At 40.5% G+C, this 22,750-nt stretch overlaps 1 protein-coding gene across 9 annotated transcripts in view; it reads left to right on the forward strand.

The window, feature by feature from the left end:
* Positions 1–22,750, forward strand: part of ELF1 (E74 like ETS transcription factor 1) — an 87,612-nt gene that overhangs the window by 23,592 nt on the left and 41,270 nt on the right. The window contains exon 1 of one of the 9 annotated variants that reach the window (XM_050978761.1): positions 12,829–12,991. The exons of 7 other annotated variants lie outside the window; for them this stretch is intronic. The gene's annotated coding sequence lies outside the window, so the exon portion shown is untranslated. Of the gene's footprint in view, positions 1–12,828; positions 12,992–16,236; positions 16,368–22,750 lie in introns of those variants that run through there. One more of the 9 variants, XM_030234638.2, reaches the window with a different exon arrangement.

Genomic DNA, 22,750 nt, shown 5'->3' on the forward strand with positions numbered 1-22,750 from the left:
ATGGTGTTAGTTTTTGTATAGCTGAAGCCCGTGTTTGTCTCAAAAAAAACCAAAACACCTTTCCCCCACCATACACCCCCAAGGCAAGGATCTTTCAGTTTGGATTGTTTGTGATTGTTGAGAGAGCCATGGGAGTGGTGTCATCAGATGCCAGTTAGCTTGAGCATTATTTCCAGATCCCTGCCTTTACATAAGTGTTGGTTTTCTAGTGTGCTCTTTTTTTATCTGTTGAATATTAGAATAGTCAAGTCCATGGTCTTGGTCCTCAAATGAGAAGGAAAGGAGACAGACATCCAGATTTGAAGAATGTTGTCAGCCTGGTATAGCCTGATGTTTAAGGATTGCTGAAAACTCATACTTCGGTTGTGTGTGTTACTTTTTAGACACTTGATGTATGAAAAAAGCCGAATACATGAGGTGTATTTCAGTACAGCCATATTCAAGAGAGGGAACTGTAGCAGGACTGTGCTCAGTGAGCTGATAGAAAAAAAAGAAAAATGGAGGATTTCCTTTTGTGTCAGAGGAGAAGCTGTGATCTCCAAATCAGCTTTCTCTTCTTGTAGGTGTTAACAAAAATTTCTCAGCTTTTGCTTGCAGATTTTGTTGTTTTCACTGTTGTTTTTGTAACTCACTGGAGTTTTGTTGGGTGTGTGAGGAGGAGCAAGGACTTTCCCCCACCACAGTGATTCAGCACAGGAGTGGCAGGAGGTGGAGTTCACCTTTCCAGCCTTGGGTACAGTCTGCACCATAAGCTCTGAAACTTTGCTACCATATGCCAGTGATTTATGGTGCTTATAATTTTAATGCCACTGATATGTTTTAGAGATTATTTGCATTCTTAAATCTTACCTAAGTGTTTCTTCACAGATAAAGTAGTTGACAGAGACTATACATACTGGAATTTTAAGTCTTTTGCTTATCAAAAGTCTGCAGCAGCCGTGTGAAAGGCTCTGGATATTTTCACTTTTCTGATCTGACCTGGATAATCTATGTAGAAGTAAAAAAGATTTATTCTTCAATATTAGCCTGTCCTTTGGCAAAGCTTCCCACAGTCAGTGTGTCAGTGGTTGTGCTGAGAGGATCATTGGCTAGTGACCAAAGTTTATGCATTCTTACCTTGGTGTGCTTTAGGCCTTCCCTATCAGCCATCTTCAGTGTTGGAGCTCAGGTCATTTATTTGTCCTTAAAGAGATCACTCCCCTTGTGTCATGTGTGAGTTTGTACTAGGTTCAAACAGGCTTCACTGTGAAACTGATAGTAGTTTTGTTAGCCTGGAAAGAACCTCCAATTCCTCAATTTGCGTGTAAAATTTATTTCTCTCTGTATTGGGGGAAAGTATATTATGGTTAGGATAACTTGCTAGGAATAGGAATGCTAAGTGCATAGGTTGGAAACTGTGGGAAAGAATTGCTTTGGGGTGGATTGAATGTCACTGTCTTCATCTATAATTAGACATTTTAGTCTATTTCTAGGAAACCCTATATTTAACTCATCATCAACATTTCTGTGTGAATTTACCAAATACATTTTTTGTTTCGAGGGGAGTGTACTGCACTTCTTGAATATTGCCGTTAGCATACTAACGGTTTCATCGCTTCACTTGTGAGCTCCTTCTGCATTTCCTTCACCTTCTTGCATGGTAGTGGTTTGACTTCTGAAGTGGGCTCATTATAAATGTCTTACTGCACAGCTCTTGAGTTTCTGTGTTGAAACAAAGGGGTGAGCTTGGGTGACTCAAATTTTTGTCTGCTCTTGAAAGAAACATTTTTACTTATTGTGGCTGCGTATACTGTTCTGTCATGCTGTATGTTCCTCTAGTGTTACTAGTGTTTTTCATGAGATCCTTTGACAGAGTGAATAAAGCTGACAGATTAGAAGAAAACTACCTTGCTCTTCTGTGCTTTGTATCAAGTCACTGCTGTTCTCCAGTTTTTAGTTATCTTGGTGTTTATTCGGTTTTAAGTTGCAGCTAGGGAAAGAAGCAGCAAAATATGATTGTGAAACTACAGTTACACTTTGTGATACCTGGTCCTGACCACTGTCAGAAAATTAATGTTTAACTTGCACTTCCAGCCAGACTCAATTTCAAGTTAAAAGCAAGTTGACAAGGATACTGTCAGTTTCCTCCTCTTTGTGCCTGCTACTTGTGCTGCCCTACATAATTTTGGAGCTAGCAAGAATAGTTTCCCAAGGATGTGATGACATGGTTTGTTTTTAGTGGAGGCTGTCTTTCCAACCAGAAGATGACCCTCTTAGGAAGAGCTTTCATGGAAACTGTGTCTTGAAGGCACCAGGGCTTGAACATTGCCTGCTGATGACAGAATTTGCCTGGCATTGTCCTCGCAGTTGGTGGTTACATTATCCACTCGCATCCTCTTGATGCATTTTTTGTTTTGTGCTGTCACTCCCTCATCTCCAGAGTCTCTAATAGTAAACTATTTAGTCTCTGTAGCTGTTCAAGCTTTGGCCTGATGCCTGTAAATTAGGCATGCAAACGAGAGTTAGCTATCAAGAAAATAATTGTGAAGCTTACGGGCCATGGAGGGCAAAGGGTTGCAAACTGCACACGTTGGAAGAATTCATCTCCCTGTCTCGTACTGCCTCTGAGCCAGCTTGTGGAGAGCTCTGTGAGCCCAGCAAAGGGCTCCAGGTACTCTTGGTGATGAGCTATTGAGAGGCCATCCTGTTGGTTCAGGTTTTTTTTTAAAAAGACCAACTAATGTTTATTTCAAAAAGAGAAAAGAAGGAACTGTAGAGAGGAAGTGTCTATTTGGGGACCTTTTTTCTTTACAGAAAAAAGATGGTTTAGTCATATGAATGAAAATGAAACTTTCTGTGTTGAAAAACAGTCTGAAGTTTGCTGAGGATGACTTGTAGCATTTTCAAATGTGTGGGTCCTTTTTGGTGAAAAAAGTGTATTTATTTTAGTATCAGTTCAAAGCAACAATGAAATAAGCTGCTTTTGAAGCAACTAAGTGAAATACAGTTTTAATTTGTCTGAACAGGCTGTAATCTGAGCAAACTGATTTAGTTGAGGATGTCCCTGCTCACAGTAGGGGGGTGGACTAGATGACCTTTAAAGGTCCCTTCTAACAACAACTATTCTATGATTCTTACACAGAAACCATTAATTTAGACTATTTAATTATGGACTGTGAAGGAATTTCCAGAGGAAAAAAGCAGAAAGTTACTTTTGGCTGAATATTTTTTCCTATTTGGGCACTTCTGAAATACATATGTCTGATTATGAAGGCTTGACGTAATGCAACATTCTACCATTTGTTTTTATAAAGACCTAATTGTCTTTTAATACGGTCCTTCAAATGACATGTATTAAATCTTGTTTTAGTGGTACTGGACTAGAAATAATTCTCAGCAGTAAGAAATGTTGAAAAACTTTTGCCAAACTACAAGATAAGATCTTGGACTTGCAAATTTAGGTTTTTTTAAATTATAACAGGGGTATTTGCAGAAAAGGTTTAATACTTTTGAAGCAATGTAGCTAGAAGGGTATATTTTGTGTATAGATTCTGGTGTTTGTAATGTTTAAAGTGTCTCTTATGGGTGCCATATGTTCAGGTGGCATCAGAAGTATTTTGTTAATTTGTACTTTTACACTTCATAAACAGAAAAGCTGTGATGATATTGATATATGATGATGTAAAATTTGTGCTTTTGAGGGGAGAGACGGTAGCAGTTATTACTTGCAAAGAGCTAGCTGGGTAAAATCCCATTGCCTTGAGAGAGGAAACCCAGGACTACTGATGTGTGCATGCTGCACAGATGCAACATGTCAGTAAAAAAAGGAAATAGGAAAAAATCAGTGTGAAGTTTGGTAGCTTCATTTTTGCTGCCTTAAGTGAGGATCTCTAGGTGGGGTGAAACCTCTACTGTGAGGAGAAAGTAGTTTCTTTCTGGCAGAGACTGCCTTCGGAGAACCTGTTATACCGTCTGCCATGAGCAAGCATGGTATTTATTAACTAGATGGGACAATAATGCTAATGCCTTGATGCTGGCTCTGGTATTTTCACATACCATGTGCTTACAGAGTTTAGGTGCACACTGAAGGTTCTTCAGCCTCACACCAGCTGCTTTTTCACTCGTAAGTGAAGGCAGCATGTGTAACTTCCCTGCTGGCTTGGTGGCACATCCCATTAAACCCATGCAGCAGCGGTTTGCATGGATGTGCCCTGGAGCCCAGGAGGGAGGTTTGGGCTAAGCAAGTTTTACTCGGATAGTGAACTCTCCTGGAGGTGATGGGTTGTAAATCCTTAAACAGCTCATTTAGCATCTGCCCAGGCCCATGGCTTGCCCTTAGGTAAGACTCAACAGTAAAGCTGTATTACTTGAGGTAAAGTTGCAGTTTACACTCTGAACCGATGTTTTTGTGAGCATGCAAACCTGTACCAGTCTAATTTAATTTAAAACGTGCCTTTAGCAAAACAGGGGTGGGCATGGTCATTCCTGGATGCTTTCTTGGCAGGAGCACTCATCCAGCTGCTTGAGGACTGCCATCCTCATTTTTTCTCGCTGACAGCATAGATTGTTTTCTAGTGCTTTATTGCCTTCCCCTCCTATCCGCAGACCTAGCTGCTTGCGAGAGCAACCTTTTCCTTATCTGGTTCAGCCAAGATGAACCAAGTTGGCAAGTCAGATGTCAATGCCACAGAAGTTGCTGGGCTGGTTGATTGAACCAGGTTAGTGATTGATTTCAGAGTGGTGGAGCTGTGGAGTTTGTAAGAGCTAGGATTGAGCAACAAGAGGAAGGGACGAAGTAGCACAGTTGAGTTGTCCTTGGAAATGGACCGCATTTCATGGCCAATGCTTTAGCAAAGCAATACTTAGGATGATTGACTTAACTCTCTTTGACACGTCACATCAAAACTTGTTTTCCAATGAATTATCTGAACACCACAGCTGGATGCTTCTGATTGAGAAGAAGAATTTGTTAACTAATAAATTAAGTATTGCCCAAAGTTATGTAAAGGAATAAGTCTTGGTAATATAAAATGGGAGGAAAAGGTGCTTGCTTGTTAATTTGGGATCATGTGCAAATAAAAGCTTTTGGTGAAGACAGAAGCTTGGGCTTTTTTGTTCTTTTTACTTCTGTGAGAAAAAAGGGAAGGAAACACAGGGATGAGAACTGCATTGCTGCAGTTTTGAAAGAATGTGAACTTCTTGCATTGTTTAAAAATATTTTAGTTATTCCTGTCTGCTAAATTAGGTTATTGAAATGAAATGATGACCTTTGCTCTGAGCCTGAAACAATCCAGAAAGAAAGCAGGTGTTCGAGAAGATTAAACCTCTTACCTCAGCTAAGAAGTGTTCTGCTAGGGCTGAGGTTCTAAGGGTGCCATATTCTTGCTGAGACTAAAAATGTAAGAATGAGGAAGAATTTTAGAAGTTGATTATGGTCAGTTGCCAAGAGCAATGCCATGATAAATTATTAACTCATTGCACTGTACTGCCTTCTAGTGCAAACAGAATAGCTGGTTATTGTGCTCTGCTTGGTAAGTCAACACTAAAAAATTCCTCGGTTATCTGGAAAATGTCTTCTTTGGGGTGTTTATTAAATGGATATGGTAGAATTAAAAATCATGTTCCCCTCTGAAGCTGGTTAAAACCAGTAGAAATCCATGGAGGCAGTCCTTTCTTTTTTTTTGTCTGGGAAGCCTGGTCAGCGGTTGTCAGTCAGCTCAGTTTCTCTTTTGCTCCTCTCTTCTCACAGTGCTTTGGTGAGGTGTGGTCCCTCCTACCTTCCCAAAAAACACACCAAGCCAGGCAGTTGGGCTGTTAAGTGCAGAGACATGAGGCAAGTTGACTCACAACTGTTCTGCTGGAAAAGCCATTCTGTGGAGACCACTCCTCCCGTGTTAGCTGTAACTGAGTCAGATGAACAAACACAGGAGCATGTGGGTACCTTCCTGATGCCGTGCAGCAGCAGTCTCGAGGAGTACATTTTCAATCTTTTAGAAATCAAGTCATCCTGATTTTTGTTTTGCTTTTATAAATGTAAATACCACAACATTTACCTTTTCATTTTTGCTTTAACTATACGGAGCTTGGAAACTTGGATGATTTTAAAGTGTCTCAAAATAATTTATAAATGAACATTCCCCTCCCCCCCTTATATTAGCACTATGCTTCTTACATTAAATTTCTAAGTTAATAGTCTATAATTCGTATAATAGATATGAATTTGCATGTAAATATTACTTCTTGTGTTTGTTATGCTTGGAGTTACTACCATAGTAATACACCATGAAAATAAATATGTATGAGAATTTTGAAATGTTTGCTGTGATAAAATCTGTTGTTCTGTAGCAGGACACAGATGAACTTTCAGGGTTAAAAAGAATATCCAGCTTGAGAGCAAATAATTTCTGGACCAGTGTCAGCATCTGCCACCCCAGTTTTCTTAGGAAAACATTAAATCCTGCCAGTACATGTTGCAAGATATGACCAACGTGACTTACGAACTAAGAAGCAAATCTGCAAAATGCTGTTGGCTACATAGTATTGTTGGAATCTGAGATGGAAAATAATTTTTTTTTCAGTTCTCCTTTTGCCAATCCAGCAAAATTTAGTAAGGTTCAGTTCATGCTGCAAGGCTTTTTTGTTCAGAAAGGCTTTTGAGCAACCATTACTTTTTGTATCTTTCTTTTTTTTTTTTAGATTTGTTGGCTGCTTGGGATTACTTGAGTACTTGTTAAAGGTGGAACATGTGTCTTAAGTGGATGTCAGAAATGCTGCTGAAGCAAACGTTCTCTTAGTGTCTGATGATCGTAGTGTAGGGCTTTCATTCTGATTTCCAAGGCATGAAGTGGTCAAGCATTCAGTGACATGGAGTGATGTAGTCTTGTCTTTTGAGGCAGGGGACACATGTGGTTCTGTGGAATAACCCAAGTGGTCACAGAACTCATGTGGGAGCACATGAAAGCCAGGGACAAAATATACTGTATCAGAGGAATCTAACTGAGGAATATGTTTCTAGTTAGAAATGAGGAGAATTTGGACCCTGTTCTTTTCAGGGAACTGCAAACCTCTGACTTTGAGGTGGCTGTTCTACTATGCGTGCCAGTCACCAAATGAAGGCACTTTTATTCTGAACTGTTTTGGGACAGGGACAGAGACCATGTTAGGATGGAGTACCTTGGTTCCAGGAGGGGTAAAATGTGTCAGATACTCCTTGAAATCCTGGAGTAAAATCCTGCTTTTAGGTTTATACAGAAAATTCTCCTAGTGTACAGCAATACCTGATAGTGGAAAATCAATTACATATCTACTGGTTGATATATTTCCCAACTTACATGACTGACGTGTCGTCTGTTGCTTTAATTGGCAGTCCTGCCGATGACAGCACAGAATTGGTTTTCCTCCATTTTATACCACCAGCTGGTCATTGATGGAGAACAGATATGAGGCCATCTTAATAATTTCTCATCCTGCCTGAAAATACAGTTTTTAGGCTGACAAAGGAAATGATGTTTTCTGACAGATGATATTATGGGGAAATCTAAGACTGAACAGAAGACAACTTAGAGACGGGCTGAGTATAGCATATTGCTTCGCATATGGATACTATAGAAGTATACTATAGAAGTTATAAGCTGTGCTGGAGTTTCTGGTTTTTACTGAAGTTATTCTTTGTCTAGCAGTTGGTTTTTGTGCTTACCGTGTGAGTACCAAATGCTTCTTCAGGGTTTCAATTTTGCAGTAGACTAATAGGTGTGTTACTCTAGGTATTAGTGTTGGAAAAGCCCTGTAGATTGTTAACCTGTCCCCATTTCTAGGACAAGGTGGTCATAGAAAATTACTGGTTTTGGCAATGGGTTTTTTCCCACTGGTTGTAGTTCACATCTGACAATTTCAGAAAGAATCTTAAAAGATTTCATCTGCTAAAGTAACTTGGTTTCTTGGTGGTGTACAAGCCTGGTTGAGGAAGACCAGACTTGAAAAGCTCCACAGCTGGCCTGCCTGTTGTCCAGGGCCCTGCTAGTTGAGAACGTGCCACCAGTGTTTTGCACACTGCTTTGGTGGCCTTCTGGGGCCACATTTCAATACGCTTGACCTGTTTGCTTCTTCTTCCATCCATCTGGCCAGCTTTCTGCATGTTGACTTCATTTTTCTCTCTTCTCTTTCTTCAGAAGGTGTCCCGGAGTGTCTGCTGGGGGACAGACCTGGCTGTGCGGGCAGGAAGAGCTCGCTGCTGGGCCGGGTATCTCGGGCTGTGCTTCCTGTCGTTAAACCACGAGCAGGGGAGCAGATGCGCCAGAGATGGCAACGCCGCCTGCCCCAGGCAGCTTTGTGCAACCAACTGTCTCCTCAGCGCCATGCTCTGCGCCCGCGCGCCTGGGGCCTCGCTATCCCTGCCAGCCCCTTCTTTAGGCACCTGAGAGTAAGGATCAGGGTTTATGTAGTTCAACAGAAAGCAGGACTTGAACTCCTGAAGCGTGAATAACCATGGGAGTTATCCTGGCACAGTGAGAGCTGAGGTCCGGTGTTTCGTTTTCCACAGCTACCAGCGTGGGAGTTTTTAAATGCATCTGAGAAACGGGCAGGTTGGGCCTCAAGTTGTGCAATTTCATTAATGTCTTTCTGGGCAGGTAATTGCCACATTACCTGACCAGTTTTGATTGTAAAATCTGTAATCTTCTGAGTGTTTTTTTTTTCTTTTTAATTATTAATTTTTTTCATCTCAATACATTTGTGGTTTTGAGACAGCTCTGGCTTTCAGTTAAACAGCTGTTTAGAAGTGCACAGAAAAAGCACATAAAACCTTCTATTGTAAACGATGCAATTTTTTAAATGTATGTTGCATGATTTCTGAAGATATGGATGTTATTGCAACATAATTAATTTACTGAAATTAGAACTCTAGTAGTATCTACCCCAACACCAGATTTTAGAGAACCGAGTAGTCTGCACATCAAAATTATTTTAGAACTGAAACTGTGCATACATTTCAGCCTTTTTGTCTCATTTGGTGATCTTTTCTTCCTCATGTGACAGCATAGCTCCCAGAATACTGGTTTTTTCTCTTAAATTATATGCTTGTTGACTAGCCAGCATTGAGTAGGGATGTCTTTGCCATGTGATAAAATGATTCTGTACTATATGCTCTTTAAAAGAGCATATAGTACAGACCTCAGGGTCTCAGCCTGAAGATCACATTCCTCAGGATGGGGAAGAGTAGAAAGTTTGTAGGGGTAGTGAGATTGGATGGATAAGGGGTTTGGGGATTTTTTGTGGCTGTTGTTTTAGGGTTTTTTCTCCTGCTTTGCACTGGGCTATGGGTTGCTCTGCATGGCAGCCCGCATGAGAAGTTTTGCATACACAGAGGAGCTGCACTCAGAGGCAGGCACCGCTCTGAGCTCCTGGTCCCTCGGGTGTCTGCAGGGCCAGGAGCCAGCACCACAAGGGCAAAACTCCGCATTTTGCCTCTGTGAAAGACACCAGCTCTCGCATTTCTAACATAGCTGCACTGGAAACCTCTCACAGTGGCAGGATGATTCTGCTGGTCTTTCTCCCTTTCAGGTTTTCAGCACTGTTCTCTGTACTGTCATGTTTGAGAAAGGAAAGGTACAAACAGTGCACAACCCTTGAGGGGAATACATATTAAAACCTCCACAAAACTGCTTGAAGTGTATGGCATCTTGAAAAAGGCATAGATTTGGGGTTTTTACCCACCCCCACGCAATTCTGGTATTATTTCATTGTATCTATGGTCACAATAAACCACTGAGACTTCACAGAAGCAGATGAAATGTTAGACAACAGAAATGAAAAAAAGAAAGGAGGGTGGAGGATAAATTAAAGGATGGATTAGAAACTATGTAAAGCAGCCTGTCTCTGCCTTACCTTGTTTATTGTACTACTTAATCTTCCATCTACCACTCAGCTTTCTCTTGTGTTTTCTTCTTTTGCTTTTTGGGGGGGGGGCTTTTTTTCTTTGGTTGTGGTTTTTTTAGTTATTTATTGTAGGGTGTTTTGTATAGAGTTTTGTTTGTTTCACTGGACTTTTTTGTTTTTGCTATTTTGTTTGTTTGGTTTTTGTTTGTTTTGTGGTATATAGTGGGTTGTTATTTTTTATCTTTTTTTTCTTCTTTTCTTCTTTTTTTTCCTTTTTTTTTCCCTCCTGACTCTGTATGGGTTGAATGTTGTACTGGGAGAGGAAAGGGTAGGTTACAAGTGATACATAAAAAACCTTCTGCCTCTGGATCCTATGATAATTTGTGGGTTTTCATAACAGAGATGATGTCTGCTGAGGAGCTTCTTGTGTGATGAGGCTGTGGTGCTGCAAGAAAAGCTGGAATGTTTGTTTTCCCAGCGACCTAAATAAAAATTGTCAGAGGGCTGGAACAGCTATCCTGTGAAGAAAGTCTAAGAGACTTATTCAGTGCAGAGAAGACTCTTGTTGCAGCCTTTCGGTGTATGGGACTTTTAAGAAGGATAGAGATGTTTTAAGAAGATAGAGACGTTTTACAAGTCCTGTAGTGCCAGGAAAAGGGACAATGGTTTTTGACAGAAAGAGCATAGATTTAGATTGGACATAAGGAAGATGTTTTTGACAATGAGGGTGGAGAGGCACTGGTACAGGTTGCTCAGAGAAGTTGTGGATGCCCTATCCCTGGAAGCTTAGGTTGGATGGCGCTGTGAACGACGTGGTCTAGTGACAGATGTCCCTGCTTGTGGCATTGGGGTTGGACTTCAATGATCTTCAAAGTTCCTTTCCAATCCAAACCATTTTCTGGTTCTCTGCATTGGGGTCTGCATCAACTCCTGATACCTTAGAGAAGTCAGATGTGACCTACGGAAGGACCTTTCATCTTCAGGAGATGCAACCTACCTTTGCTCCCATTCATTATATGGAAAACTTAGAGCAATCTTAGTCCTTTCTTATGGAACTGTTAGAGGTTCTTAGAATGAAGGAAAGGTAGGAACAATCTTCTCCTTGTGGGTTAAAGTGGGGAAAAGCTGCTGTAGGAGAAATAAGTCTCAATTCCCCTTCTGTGTATGACACTGTTAGGGTTTCTCTTTTGGGAAGTGTGAGTGGACTTGTGCAGTTGCCCCATTCAGACGATGCCTGAGAGAGTGGGGCAAGTGCATGCTGAAGTAGCTGTATTACTCACTCTGCAGAGCCAAGGGGAGGGAGAAAGAGGTCTCCAGATTTGTGAGCCATTGGCTGTGGTGAGATTGTGCTGCTTCCTTTTGCTGAATGGGACCAAGTTTGGTACACAGCACAAGGTGATGAGGTGATTTTGCGTTTTCCCCAGGTGATTTGGTTCCCCCCAGTTTGCCTGCTGCCTTGCTTCCCCCCACAGCTAGGGAATCAGGCTGGCTCACAGAGCCCAGTGGTGGGGGCTGCAGCTGGATGGCACAGGCACATGCGCAGCAGCCACCTCTGATGCCTTATTTAGTTCTGCAAAAGACATGGGAACATCAATGGTGAAATGAGGAAGAAGTGGGGCTTGAATTTCTCTACATCTGGTTGGTGGGAGCTCTGAAAGTTTCCAGAGTACACTGATTCTGTAGGTGTTTTCATGCAACACTCATAAATTCTGTGTCAAGTTCATTTCATTAGCAGTGAATTTCTGTGTCTCCCAGGAGCAGGTGTGTGCTCATATATGAGTGACTTAGGCTTCAGCGTACACTTCCCTAGACATTACGAAATGAGAAATACTGGCCTGTCCAGACACTGCCTTCCCTGGAGGGACCTTTGCAGACCCTGTTCCTTTTCCATAACACTCTAAAGAAAAATCTTTTTGCTTTTTTATTTTAATCTTGTTGGTCTTTAAGTTGTGCTTTGTCACTATTTGAAACCCCACGGTGGGAATTGTTAGTGTAACAACAAATCAGAAGATAATTTATATTCTCTTAATAGCCAAGTTCAATAGTTTGAAATTCCCCAGACTAGTAGTCTCCCTTCTTAATCCCACCCCATGCAAATACTTTAGAACATGAATTTAGGCTACACTGATCCGTAAAAAGAAAAATGTACAAATGGCATGGGAATATTAATTACTGTCTTATTATGCATAGCTGCAAGTTAATGCATTTTTTAATTGTAATTTTTAGAATAACTTGGAATGAATATATTGCATTTCAGAGTGCATTAAAATTGGGATCTTAAAGGCCCAAGAAGCTAACTTTTAATTATGTCTTGAGTGAATGTTATCCACTACAACTGTGTAAGCAGTCTCTCACCTTGAGGAGGTTTAAAAGGCGTGATTTTAGATATTCTCTGCTTGGTTCTTTACTTTTTTTTCTGCAGACATTTAAATTACTTGAGTCTGTAACATTTTCTGTCCTGTATAGAAGTTCAGTACAGCAGAAATGTCTGTATTCTTCATACTGTTAAAGCTTCTTCTCTAATTCAGGCAGCCTTCAGTACCTCATTGATTTAACCCAGCAGCAGCTTTTGGGGGAGGGCAATATTGAACAAATGAGTGAAGGGCATTGTTTTTAAAAAGGCATTTGGTTCTGGACTCTTACTGTGCAGGATTAAGAAGCAAAGACACCATCATACTTTTAAGTCCAAGGACTGGTGGATGAAAAGCTGGACATGACCCAACAACATGTGCTTGCAGCCCCAAAATCCAGTTGCATCCTGGACTACATTAAAAGCAGTGTGGCCAGCAGGGTGAGGGATATGATTCTGCCCCTCTGCTCTGCTTTCCTGCGAGCCCACAGTTCTGTGATTCTGTGAAAACAGCACAGTTGAGTGAATTTCTGACTTGGAACCTGAAAGGTAATGATTGCCTTTTGAAAAGCTGGCTGAAATGAGACAAATGTATGCAAGGAAAATAAGAACAGCGTAGAAGCATTTGCCTCTCAAAATGTTATTCTTAAAGCATAACAAGTGAGTAATGCTGAAGATGCTAGCAGGGAGAAAGAAGGAAAGATGATGACCAAGACTGGAGATAAAAAACTCAAACCTGCAGCTTCTCTGCACGGATGAAGGAGTCATCTCTGGAAGGTTTAGAGACAAGTGAGTTGTGTTGCTTTTTTCCATGTACAATGGGGAGATACTCAGTGTGTCTACACTGAGATTGTTGGTATAACCTGCACATAGAACTCTTTGTGCTATGTGCTCCACACCCATAAGTAGTTGGCTGTCTAGTAACAAGGTGGTTTGTGTACCAAACAAGTTACAGCAAGAGCCTAAGGTCTGGGTTTTGTTGGTTTGGTTTTTTTTTTTCCTTTGTTTTGTTTTTTGAAGTCCCTCTGGCTATGTAATACTCACATTTTCTAACCAAGACCTTGTCCCTCCCTCTATGTCTCAGTGCTGTGTGTGTGCTGGTACTTCCCTTAAGTTGTATCCAATCTCAAGTTCAGTTTTAAGCTAATGTTTTGAAAGCATTCCTTGAGTTCAGAGCAAACTGGTCAGCAGGTAACTTTGCTCCCTTTCCTGCATGGTGCAGATCTTACCTATTGTTTTTCACTTGACCATATCTGGAGTATTTTGTTCCTTTTTGTCTTTCTCTTTGGTGAGCTGTGACACTGCTACAAATTTTCCATGCAGAAAGCACGTCTCAGCTCAGAGCTCTGACTCATGCTGAGGGAAAATACACAGTTACAGCCTTCCAACCCAAATTAGCCTTTACCCTTCAACCTGCAAATTGAAAAGCTTATGTCCCTCAGTCTATAGTTTTCAATAAATTTCAATTTTCTTTGTTAGGCTCTAGATGACATTTGAGTTGCAGCTACAGTGACCTGTAAATTACAATACACTGGAAATCAGAAGATTTCACCTCAGAAAGGTGTAACAAATGTCTTGTCTCTGGAGACTCTCTTAAAGATGTGGTTTGTTTTGGTCTTGGTTAAGAGACCAGGTCTACCCTGACCTGCATAAATGCTGTGTGATCTACCGTAAAAAACCTGTTTAAGCCAAAAAATAAGTTGCATGTTCTTGTGCTAAAAAACTCCAGACAATGATATTAGAAAAGACAAACAGTGAAAAAGACTACCCCAGACTTGTGAGAATCGGAGATTAGTGGGAGGGAGTTCAGAAGTCTGAGGGCTCTGACTTCCCTGTGTGCAGCTGTTCCTTATCAGTCTGCCTGATTGTAGGTATGGTTTGGTACTTTGCACCTCTTCTTAAATTACCTTTCATTGCCATTTGACTTTTGAATTAAGTAATTCTGCTTTTGAGATGTTAGGTGTTGTCACCTTTTCTTGGGTTGGGCATTTTTTGTTGTTTTTTGGAGTTTTTTTAAATCTATACCAAAGCTCAGTGCAAGTATCAGCTTTGTGATTTTGACAGTATATGTACCTTAATTTTTCCAAGAGGTATGCTGATGGAGATTTGTCTCTCCCGTCCCAACCTCATGAGCGAATCCCTGCCTGTGTTAGGAATAGTGTTGGACTCTCCAAACCCTAAAACAAGCAAACAAACAAACAAACAAAAAAAAAACCCCAAAAAACCAAAAAAACAAAAACAAAAAAAATCACAATCTTACTTGCCTTGGTTCACTCATCAAACTATTTCAGAAAAAACTTCTGAAAATAAGTAATCTCAATTGCTGTGACCAAATGGGTGACAAAATCGACCTTTGGGGGTGTTTAAAGAAGGTGTATGTTGGGGCACTGTGTATGTGCTCTGACTGGTCACAGATTGTAGAAAACAGGTGACTTCTTGCCTGGTGCAAAAGTTCTCACTGATTAATTCCTGTGGTATAACCATTGGAAATGTGTGACTGAGTGCTTAATTTCTTATATTTATGGGTAAAGGTGAATGAGGATCTTTGTGGCAAATAGATTAATAAGCTTCAGGCATGGTTTGTAAAAACATGTTTTAACTGATAAGCTTTATAAATGAGACTGAAATATGTATCTATATTTTACTCACGTGTCATTGCTAACCTCAGTGCTAGCTTAAATATAAATAAAAGTGTTCTTGTAAATTAGTAGAGTGTCTCAAAGACCAAAATGCTTGTCTAGTGCTGAGTTAGAGCAGCTCACAGATAAATATTAGTTGCAGTGCTTTGTGGTATGAGCTGTACTGTTTCTCCTTACAAGCCCTCTTAGCCTTTTTTTTTTTTGTTTTGCCTTGACTATGTCTATGATTCTTATCTAAAGGAGTAAAAGTTACTTAAGTAAAGATTTGAGTTAAAACAGTACGTGATTAAATTTCTTCTTGTGTGTTTCATCTCTGCTCTCTTGGGCTAGCTTGCTTGTAAGAGTGTAGTGGTCTGTCACCGTATATTCTCTGTTTTAACCAAATGCACCACTGGTCCCAAGGAGGAGGATGCCTGAACAACTCTGGATGAATTGTAAGAATGTACATATTCATTTGTTAAAACTCTCTTTAAGTCCAAGATGCACCATGTGCAACTTGTAGGAAAGTTAGGTACCTGTCATACAAGAACACAAAATATTTTGTGTAGTCCTCTAAAGCACTACCACTGCAGCTGGTGGCCATGGGCTGGCCATGCATCTTGTGTAAAGAGGGAAATCACTGCTCCTTTTGTTTCAGCATTGCAGGATTTGACTTGCCACTGTCTAAATTGCAGGCCCTAGTCTGTGAGAATAGGCTTAGCAGGACACCTTCCAGAAAGGGAAGTTGGGCTAACAACCATCAGGGAGATGGTGGAACAGCCAAGCCCAGGGCAGCACCACATCCTGGCTGGGCAGAAGGGAGCCAGTATTGCTGGGAGAGCCATGGGCTGGAAATGCCTTCTCCTTGTGCCATTCCACTTACGTGCTGAGAACACGCCTGCCTGCCTCCTGCTCTAGCAGCAGGGGCTGAGGGGAGGCAAGGAATCAGTGTGATTACACGATCTTGAACCCAGAGTGGGGATTGGGGTTTCTCAGACCTGCTGAGATAAACCACAAGTGCTTCCAGGCCAGGGCTCTTGTTGGAGGTAGGGTCTGCAGGTACAGGTTTGTTCTTGGGAGCATCTTGGAGCCTCCGTTCTCGGTGTAGCCTGCCTGTGTTTCACAGTTCCTAAAATGAAATCTCACTCCATCGTGTAAGGTAAGAAGGAAAAAGGACTCCTCTGCTGCAAATGTTTTGTAGGTGATACAGTCTAACTCAGAATAAATGTTTCTCCTGTTGATAGAAAGGGTTAAGCATTGAGGGCAGCAGGTATAGGCAGACTTAGGTATGTGATATATTCGACTGTTTTGCAAGGTGCTATAAATGTTGGCTCCCTGTAATCTGATACCAGGGTAGGACAGGCTAACCTAATGGAGGAAAATAGACAGCAATGTAAAAGAACTGGAAATTCAAGTCTAGCTGACTAATACCAGCCTGCTCCAGAGGCTTTTGACTGTTCATTTTGCTGACAGCTGACAGCAAATGAAAGGCAAACATGGCCTAATCTGCTCTGTATTCTTACAGCTTTTTTAAAGACACTGCAAAGGTAAGACCCCTTATATTTGTCAAACTGGCACTTGCTGAATGCAGCCTTGAACATAAGCATCACTGACGAGAAAAAAGTTCTAAACTGAGGCTTGAAGTCCAGGTCTGTGAGTTTGGGAAAGGGGGAGGCCTAAGCGGGTTCTGTGTGGATTAGTTTGTGCCCTTTTCTAGCTGGTGCACATCCATTAAATTCAGATTTCTGAAACTGCTCAAGTACTCAAACATAGCAATGCAAATCACACAGCACTTCTATGGGTGTGTCAGACAGTAATTTTGAACTTATTATTTTGTTTGTTGCACTTGACAGTCCAGTCAGAAGAGTTTTTTAAAAAATTAATTGCAAACCAAAATCCACAAAATGCTATAAATCTGTGTTGCAGAAGTTGTAATGGGATTTTTACTGAGCTGGGTCCTGTAGCAACTTTTGCAGAATACTGAAGAAGTCCTGTGGGAATTTAACTCCCTGATCTAGAATTACTGATGCTTAGCTGGAAGAGGTTGCCTGGAGTAAGAAACTTTTAACTTGAACTTGATCTCTGCTGGCCTCTATTTTTTGTTTTCTTTTTTCATATAGATATATATATGTGTGTGTGTATAGTGCTCATTTATAGTGCAGCTAAAAAAAAAGTTATTGTTTTTGGCCATCAGTTTTTCTTTGGCAAACTTAACTTTTACCTGCAGGTGATTTAAAAATAATGACTGTGTTATTAATTTATGGGCAAAATGGTTTTTAGAGAGCAATTGACAATTTTATGTCAGTATTGGGTACAGACTAGCAACTGGTAATTTGTGAAGTTTGGCACCCTTCCAAAGCAATTATATTTCGTTTCTCTGATCTTTCTTCCTTCCACTGCCACTACTTCATTTTTCTGTGTGTATGTGTTAATAAAAAGAGCAAGATCTTTCAGGGTCAAACAGTTCTTCCCCCCTCCACCCCTCTTTTACAGGTTTCCTCATATCCTGTTTTAGCTGTCTTGGAGCTCAGCCCACCAGCTCTTTCTGAAAGACGCAAGGGATCTTCCCCTTAGAAATCAGTGAAATTTGACTTATCTGCAGCTCTATTGTTATAGATTCTTGTAGGCTTGTGGTCTTAATGCTCCATAAAAAGTGTTATTAAATGCAAGAAACCACTTAAGGTGCCTTTTAAAACATTTATTTTGTGTCGCTGGAATAATACATTTGGTTTGCAAAAATTTCTGAACCCAGTTTGGGATTTCATCAATTTACTGTTTTCTTGATATCTTTTTTTAAAACAGCTTTTTGAGATTTTGTGCAGTGTGAAAAATAGGAAGATATATTTGATACTAATGTTACTTATTAATTCTGGTAATTTGGTTATCTTATTACAAGACATAAAACCAATCTGCTCCCTGCAAATTTACTATTGGATAAAATAGCATATACTAATTGTTATAGGAGAGGAAGTAATGAGAGATATTTTGTTTTGCTTTCTTTCCATAATTAGTATCACTTACCACTGGGTGAGCTAGACTAAGTGGACATTTGCAGTGTCATATCCAACTTGTAGTCCATCTGTTCTCCTTTCGCAATTTTTAACATATTACTATTTTTCTGATGGAGAATATGTAAATCCAAAAGTGCACAGTTAACAGGAATAAAATGACAGCAAAATCCTGCATTTAGAGACACATGATAGCAATCTGCATCACTGAAGGTTTGTCATGTGTTAAGACAGCTCTTTTCCATTGTTTAAAAAGAAATCCTTATGTAATGGGGCTGGTTTGGTCTGATTACATTGAGCTGGTTTTTAAACATTTTGCAACTTTCCTAAGCTTTTGACTTCTGTTGTGTCTATATTAAGGAGTTTGAGCAAGTACATCTAGGCTGATGCATTTTTAATTGCTTTTCTTTCATTCTTTCAAAGCTAGTTGCTTGTTGACTTAATTGAATGTCTCCCTGGGAAATACGATCACCTGATTTTCTCCTTTCTCTACCAATAGTGATGAATTAACTACAAAAGGCAGAATCACTGGGCAGACCAAGTTAGTGACTGCTAAGAGTTTTGGACCAGCAAACCACACTTCCCAGCCTCTGCATTTACTAGAATGGCACACATTTCATACATATACTTTGGTGTATATGTGCTGCATGTGCTCATGGATGTAAAGTGTGTTCATGCAACTGCAGCTGCTGTTTGTGTTTGTGTACCATTTTGCAGTAGCAAGAGGAGAAGTAGGTCTTTGCTGTGAATGTTATGTTTTCAGCTGGTCCTTAGATCCATATTACATTACTGCAAAAGGCCATGCTTTCAGAAACATTTCCCATAGGAAAACCTGATGGTTTTGTTAGGATAAGAGGCCTTTAGATAGTCCTACAGAGAAGTCTTAGAAGGGTGGGCAGTCATGCTGTCAGTTGCCAGGGAGCTCAGTGTGGTGGTGTGCTTGTGGCCAAAAATTTTTCAGGTGGTGAAGGCATGGCTTACACCCCCTCTCCTTTTTGATAATGCCTATGCACAGGTGTTAGCTTTCCAAGACCAAGATGTTCATACTGCTCTGAGATGTCGGTTCTGCTCCATTCCCTGGCTGGTAGACAGACTCTGGAATTCTTGCAGGCTTGGCACATGTGTGATGTCCTCATGCACTGCCTGGGGGACACTGTCCTTTTAGGTGTCCTTTTTTTTTTGGGGGGGGGGGGGGGGGCAGTTAATCTTGTTTGGCTTTCAGTGGGTGAGGAGAAGATCAAACTATGTATTTTCCCTGTGGCATTGGCGTTTTGATGAGCAGCAGTGGGTGGAGGTGACTGATCTGGAAGCAGAGGAGGACTTTTTTTTTGTGTATCCCCTTTCTGTATAGAGATGTGGGAGATTGTGGGGCTTTTTTAAACTTTGGTAGGCAAAACAGCTGCACCAGAAGTTAAAAGTCAAGTTGGTGGAAGGGCACACATTTCATACATATGCTTTGGTGCATATGTGCTGCATGTGCACATGGATGTAAAGCATTTTCATGCAACTGCAGCTGCTGTGTGTGCCTGGGTCCGTGGGTCCTGCAGGCAGGTAGAGTAGGGGCTGTGCAGTGAAGCAGCGTTACATGGCTTTTATCTAACTGTAGTTGAAATAAGTGATTTATCTGTGACCAGAGGCTTCAGTAACCCAAATTCAATCTGAAAAGTTTCAAAGCTGTATGACTAGCCAGGTGATGGCTTAACTACTTTTAAAAATTTACTCTGCTCTTGTCTTTTTGGCTTCTAATGTGCTGAAAATTGGGTGGCTGCAAAATGGTGTTTGAAGCCACTAAACAGTTTTGATTGGGATGGAAGGAGAGCTGGGGGCTGTCAGGCAAGGAGGAAAAGATGTCCAATCTCTCAGGTGCTTTAGGGAGGAGAGGTGGAATGGAGTTGTTCCATCGTGTGGGATAAGTCATGTCCCGTCTCCTTAACTTCTTCTTCTACTATGCAGTCAGTCTATGAAAATGCAAAATTCAGTTATTTTCATTTTGGGGGAATGGGGAAGTGGATTTGCACCCTCTATTCCCTCTGGAGTATCCTTGCTCCCTTGCTTCAGGTCAGCTAACTTTTCCTGATGAATTTGCTCTACTTTGCTAGAGCAGACATTGCAGAGAAGTGTCCTTTTAGACAGTGCAGTCCTTTTAGAAGGACTAAAACCCAGCCTGGCCTTTCCTTGCCTGATCAGATTAGGGAGGCTTGCTCTTAACAGATGCTCAAACACTTTTTTCTGGAGCTCTGGAGCTTCAGTAGAAAAGCTGTCTCAGCTTAGTATCTTTCGGGTTGCTCTTTAGGCCTGGCCTGTTGGTGGTAGGCTGATCTTTTGTTGCTGCAGCATAAATCAATTACTTAGAGTGCTTTACATCTACTCACCTACACTGATTTGAGGCTGCCTTGACACTTTGAGCATGCTGGCGGGAGAGGATACAGAAGAAAAAAAAGCCTCAACCATGCTTTAATTTTTTTCAGCTTCCCCAGCAGTGCTCTGCTAGGTTGCTGGGTTTGTGTACAACAGCTGTGTTACATAAATGTGCTGAATAAAAGGGACTTAAAAAAATCTGAGGGAGCATGCGAGATTGGAAGAAAAGAGTTTTCAGGTGTGGGGGAGTCTGTAAACAAAGGTGGAGCCATTACTGTTAGTAGGCTGGAAAGGAATCTGACCTCAAATTAAAATATTCAGGCTAAAAGAGATAGTTACAAAAAAGAGATGAAAATGTGATTTTTTTTTTTTTTTTGTGATGGCAAAGAGCTTGTTGCTTGCGTTTGTTTTTTTTTTTTCTCTTTGGAGTAAACATCTGTTTTTGTGTCAAGTGAGTTAATTTAATTTCTTTGATATTGACTGCATTTTGTGTCAGTTTTGGGGGTTTATACTTGTTTATATTTAACAGATAAACCCTCTTACTCTCTGTTCTCCTTGCTGTATATGCACTGAGAGCCTGTGGTTTCCAGACGGGCTGCAAAACAGGGATTTATTGATACTGATGATTTCTTTGTCCTTAATGAAAGCTCAGCAAAGGTCACTCTGTTGGCTTTTATTATGTCAGTTCCCCTTTGCACAGTTTGCCCTAGGCAGCATGGATGCTCTCAGAAGACTTGAGTCAGTTCCATATGTTGTTTCTTTCCTTCCTCAGTTCTACCGTCTTAATCACGTTGTTTTTCTATCTCCTTTAATTTGTATGAGGTGTAGAAAGACTGAGCCTTCAGAAACTTTTTTGTGCCAAGTGACATATATTAATATGTTCTTCTTGTCATTTCATCATTGCAGATGCCCTGGGTCTAAGTACATGTTTCAAATCCCTTGTCCTGTGCAAATTTGTGATATTACTGGACAGTAAAAATTAGTACACAAAGAATGACACAGAATAACTAAACTGTTAACATTTATGCTTGGTGTGGACTATATATAAAGATCATTGTTGGTCTGGGATTTCTGCATTAAGAGAACTGCAATATTATTCAGCTTTGCCCTTCTTTTTAAAGAAAACATTACTGTATGATGATAGTTTTTGAGTCTTTAGAAGGTGAATTGACTCTGGGTTGAACTATCCTTAACCTCCGCTGGTAGAATGGAGTTAGAAATTTGAGTGAGATGGTATGGTTACCACCCATGTTTGACCTCACCTGAGATGGTTCTCAGTCTTTCTGTTCAGATTTCTTTAATCTTCCCTTTCCTCTCATTCAGTCCCTTCTTTTGTCTGTATCCAGGATGGTGTAGAGAAGGGAGAGATTCAGCTTTACATTTCTGTCAAGTCACAACTTTGACATTTCTAGGCTAGTGCTAATGCCACAGACTGTCTTAGGTAATCAATGGGAAATTCCAATCTCAAGTGATTTGTCCCTGTGTTGAATGAGTGGAACTGTTTCATCAGTAACTCAAAATTCAGATCTGCACTTGAATCTTAAAGCGCTAAGCTGGTTCTTATTTTAAATGTATGAATGATCTTATTAATTCCATGAGAAAGGCAGTGCAGGATGATTGCAGTCATTTTTAGTAACCCTGAATGGGACTGGATCCAGTAGCTTCCTGGAGGCATCTTTCAGCTCATCTGCAATGCTCTCAGCAGCAAGACTTGAGTCTTCTAAGCTCATAGCTGACCTTAAGCAAATTTTTTTGTTTCTGCCTGGTACTTTGATGCCTGCTATGCCTGCTCCAGTGTGGTGCCGTTGTCTTATTTTGGTGTTCTGCATTACAGTGCTTGAATGATAAGGTAGTGTGGCCTATACTGGCTCGTATTTTCAGGATTTGAAGGAGAATTTGTGGATTCCAACATGGAGCCTAGTTGCAATACTGCAGCATCACCATTTGGACCAAAAATGTTGGTTCTGGAGGAATTTAATGGAAGCTTTGTTGAACTGGCTCAGTTAGTCCTCAACAGGCTAGGGCTAACTGAAAGGTATAAATGCTAAAGAGTGGTGGGGAAAAAATTATGATATCTAGCTGATGTTTAGGACAGAATCCTACAGTGCATCTTCTGGGATACCTGTACTAAAGCTTAGATTGACTGAATGTGCTTTTTGACAGACTGATTGAAGAGCTTGTTCCTAGATGTTGAATCAGTGGATGAAGGAATTTCCAGGGGGATTAAAATAATTTGAGTTCTGTTTCAAGGATTAACCAAAATCAAGTTGTTTGTTTATACTGTCATGTCTTAATGCTGCTTTTAATAATATATTTGTACAACAATTAGTAAAAATGAAAGCAAAACCATACTTCCTCTGTAGTTCTGAAAATTTGATGTAAATTTTATGATAATATATATGGGGTTCTCTTTCTCCTAGGATTATTTGTATGTAGTCAAGCTTACTGTGCATGTGGATGGAATTTACACATTTTATACTGTTTGCAAATTACTTATTTTCTACTCGCAGATGGATGTAAAATCAGGCAGGGGATAAGGGGCATTATATAGCAAAAACAATAGT

Source organism: Serinus canaria, chromosome 1, assembly GCF_022539315.1.
Source record: "Serinus canaria isolate serCan28SL12 chromosome 1, serCan2020, whole genome shotgun sequence".
Classification (NCBI taxonomy): Eukaryota; Metazoa; Chordata; class Aves; order Passeriformes; family Fringillidae; genus Serinus; species Serinus canaria.